This window comes from Manis javanica, chromosome 14 (assembly GCF_040802235.1).
Source record: "Manis javanica isolate MJ-LG chromosome 14, MJ_LKY, whole genome shotgun sequence".
Lineage (NCBI taxonomy): Eukaryota > Metazoa > Chordata > Mammalia > Pholidota > Manidae > Manis > Manis javanica.
The window spans coordinates 47,629,083-47,633,023 of record NC_133169.1 but is presented as its reverse complement, the minus strand read 5'-3'; the positions used below and the strand labels follow the sequence as shown (position 1 = coordinate 47,633,023).

The 3,941-nt window shown below is 36.2% G+C and overlaps 1 pseudogene; it reads right to left on the bottom strand.

Annotated features, from left to right (window-relative positions):
- Nucleotides 1-457: 457 nt before the first annotated feature.
- LOC118969986 (olfactory receptor 5V1-like) lies at nucleotides 458-1,144 on the bottom strand (annotated as a pseudogene).
- Between the last annotated feature and the right edge of the window lie 2,797 nt (nucleotides 1,145-3,941).

Below are 3,941 nucleotides of genomic sequence, written 5' to 3'. Positions count from 1 at the left end.
ACAATTAAGTATGGATTTAAAAGTAGATACAAAAGAATACAGAGATGATATAGGTATAGGTATATATATGGATATAGATGTGAACATAAGTGAAAATTAACATAAAGATAGGCTCAGTTTATCATTTTATGTTAGTGTAGGTAGTGTTCTCTGTTACTCATGACAATGTCTAATTTGGGAGGATATATTTGAGGCACCCATTGGATTGAGACACACATAAGCTTATACAGTTATGTAGGCTTAGAGGTAGACTAAAATCATGTGTATGTTGCATCTCTATAAATTTCAGTGTACAAAAGTATGTATACTGTATATCAATTAACAATTATTTTCTACGAATTCTCCTTATAAATATATTCTGCAATGAGCACTGAGTCATTCTGTTTTACTTTTACATTCACTGTAAACATGCTTTATGATATAAAACCCTGCTGAGAGCCCCTTTCACCTCTGGGTTCTACAAGCTGTAGATCATGGGGTTTAACATTGGGGTAATAACCCCATAGAGCATGGCAATGATTCTGTCCCTGGCTGCAAAGTGTTGACTGTAGGATGGGTGATTGTAGGTAAATAAACCACCAAGAGGTGGGAAGCACATGTGGAGAAGGCTTTGCGCTTCCCTTCCACAGACTGGATTGTTAGGAAGGTGGATATGATGTTCATGTAGGAGATGAAGGCAGTCAGGAAGGCACCAATTCCAAAGATACCTGCTACCAGTAAAATAAACATTTCTTCCATGTAGGTGTATGAGCAGTAGAGGGCCACCACTGGGAGGATGTCACAGTAGGACTGGTTAACCCGATTGGACTTAACAGAAAGACAGGAAGAAGGTGGACACCATATGGTGGAGGGAATTGAGAAACCCTGCTGCCCAGGTCCCAGTTGCCAGCTGGACACAGTGAGCCTTGGTCATGATGAGGGTGTAATGGAGGGGGAAGCAGATGGCCATGTACCAATCATAAGCCATGACAGCGAGAAGGAAGACCTCAGTCTCTGCCAGGGCCACCAGGAAATAGAGCTGCAAAGCACAGCCAAGGAAGGAAATGCTGTGATTCCCAGTCAAGAGGTTGCCCAGCATCTTGGGGACAGTAGCTGATGGGCAGAATATATCTAAGAGGGACAGATTGGCTAGAAAATAATACATGGGTGTATTTTTCTCGGTCCTGATGGCCAACAGAATGGCCGCGTTTCCCACTAAGGTGGCCTGGGAGGTGATGGAAAAGACCACAAAGAGAGGACAGCCACCTTGGGGAGGTCAGAGAGCCCCGTGAGGATAAAGTGAGTCATGGGGGTGAGATTGTAGCTGTCCATCTCTCTCTCCACGGGGGTCTCTCTGGAGGGAAGGAAGGCAACAAGCACAGGTTAGAAAAAAAATCCAAGGGGACTATTGATTAGAAATTTGGAAAATCATTGTTTGTGGTTGATGATTAATAAGCTAGCCATATATTAATTAGAGATCCGTTATTAGAACTGTTGTTAAAAACATCTCCTGATTTCAAGTTGTTTCTTTGAATATTCGTCTTCAGCTCCTTACAACGAGGAAGCCTTCTGAGACCCTGAGGAGAGTTTAGCAGTCCACCTTCTCAGGAAAACCGCTGTCCTTTGCCAGCGTTTGCAATTTCACAATTCAGTGATAGATGCTGTTGTGTTTTTCATAGCTTCTTGGGCATTGGCCTTATTTTGTATTTTTATTTCAATATGTACAATTTTGTGCACTACCTCAATTTTAAATAACTGAAAAGCATAAGCTACATATTTTATAAGGAATGTAATTATTGGAGGACATAGTTCATATTCAATATTAGATTGGTTTCAGATGTACAACAAACTTAGTGACTCAATAATTACACATATTCCTACAGGCTTGCCATGGCACATGTAGATCTCGTTACCATACTGCAATATTAGAAGGTTATTTGTTGTATTCTCTCTTTTGTACTTCCTTTCCTGTGACTAATTCATTAAAAAATTTGAAGTTCATACCTTTTTAACCCCATCATCTTTCCTACTCATGTCACCTTTCCACCCCCCTGATTTCACTTATATGTGCACAAAAACAAACAAAAAAATGCTAAATAATTTTAGCAACTGCTATCAACTAGGAGACATATAACAAATGAATAATTATTTTTTTGTGTATAAGAATGGTGTGTCTCCTTCTTAGACTAATTGTATCTGTTGACAAGAATAAATATAGAAATGCCTTAATAACAGAATCATAATCACTTAACAATGAATTTGAATATGTTATTTCCATAATTAATATAGTTTAAAAAATTTAAATAGCCTACAGAGTATAAACAAAACAAGGAAGCAAAGCATAAAAAGACTCATCAACACAGAGAACAGACTGCTGGTTACCGTGGAGGGAGCAAATGAAATAGGTGCATAGGATAAAGAGTTACTGCAATTTATTAAGTAATCTGGTCATAGGGATGGAAGTACAGCATAGGCAATGCAGCTAAAAATACTGTGACATATTTTCCGGGGACATATAATGACTACAGTTATCATGGTGAGCACTTAGTAGTGTATACAATTGGATCACTTAGTTCATCTGAAATCGACAACATATATCAGTGATATTTCAATAAAAATTTTTTAAGAAATAAATGAAGAATAAAGTGGTTGATCATGCCTAAATGTGAATGAAACTATAAACACATTCACATGATGCTTAATTCCCACTCTCCTTAGAACAAATATTTCAGCATGTATCTCTTTCACTACCCAGAGAAGCATAAGTTCACAAAAGCTATGGATGAGTGAATTTCTGGGCCAGAGTAACTCCTTTAAATTTTAGATTATATTTGTGTGTATTTTAAAGTCCTCATAATCATAATGTTCAGAGTTATTTATGAAAACAACCTAAATGAAGGTCTAAAAATTAATACTTCTATGGATATTCCTGTCACATTGAAAACCATATAATTTTTTAATATCACATGCATATGACAAAGAGGAATGGGAATAGATTAAAAAAATGAACATCCTTTTCATTGGTTCTACCTCCATATTTTTTTTGTCTATTGGAAATTGTTAAAGGTTTATTTGTCAGATAAAATGTGTAGTATAAATAATACACATTATATATAATGACATTTTTACAAATGGAATGAAATTATTTTCTACCAGCTTCTTTAATGCAATATTTCATTATAACCATCCTTTCTTTATTTGATTCTTTTCTTACTTCTGTCCATCTGTCTGTTCTTTGAAAGCAGCAGAACTCATTATGGTTGGCAAACTTTTTTGAAATTGTACTATTTCTGATATATTTAATTAAACTAATGAATTATTGAATATCTACCTGAGTGTTCCTGACACTAAACTTTAATTGAAATTTAATTAATGTGCAATGTTATATGTGTCTCAGTGTACAACACAGTGTTTTGACAGTTATATGCTTTGCTAAATACTCACCAAGATAAACGTAGACGCTACCTGTAGATAATATCATAAAAATATTCCACAATATTATTGACAATAATCTCTGTGCTGTGCTTTCATCCCTGTGGCTAATTTATTTTAAAATCACCAGCCTGCCCCTCTTTATCCCCTTCACCCACTTTGGCCGCCCTCCCATCCCTCTGCCCCATGCAGTATTTAAGGGAGGAAATCTGATGTTACTTGTGGGATGATTTTACTCATTCCTCAGTTCACACAGGTGTGTATCATGCTTGAGAGGCAAAGAAAATATACTATCATGATGTGAAAGTCATGAAATTTAGGAAAGAAAATGACTATACTAACCATAAACTGGTGGGATATCATTATTCAGTCAGCAGGTGTTTACTGAGTGAATTAAAATGACTGAAACAAAAAAATCCTCCTAGTCAGTTCACATGTGAGCTTACAAATTCTCAAATGTCAAGGTTCTACAAAGCTGTACAATTTCAGTTCTCTACACCTTTATATGTTCTTATGTTTATATGTTCATT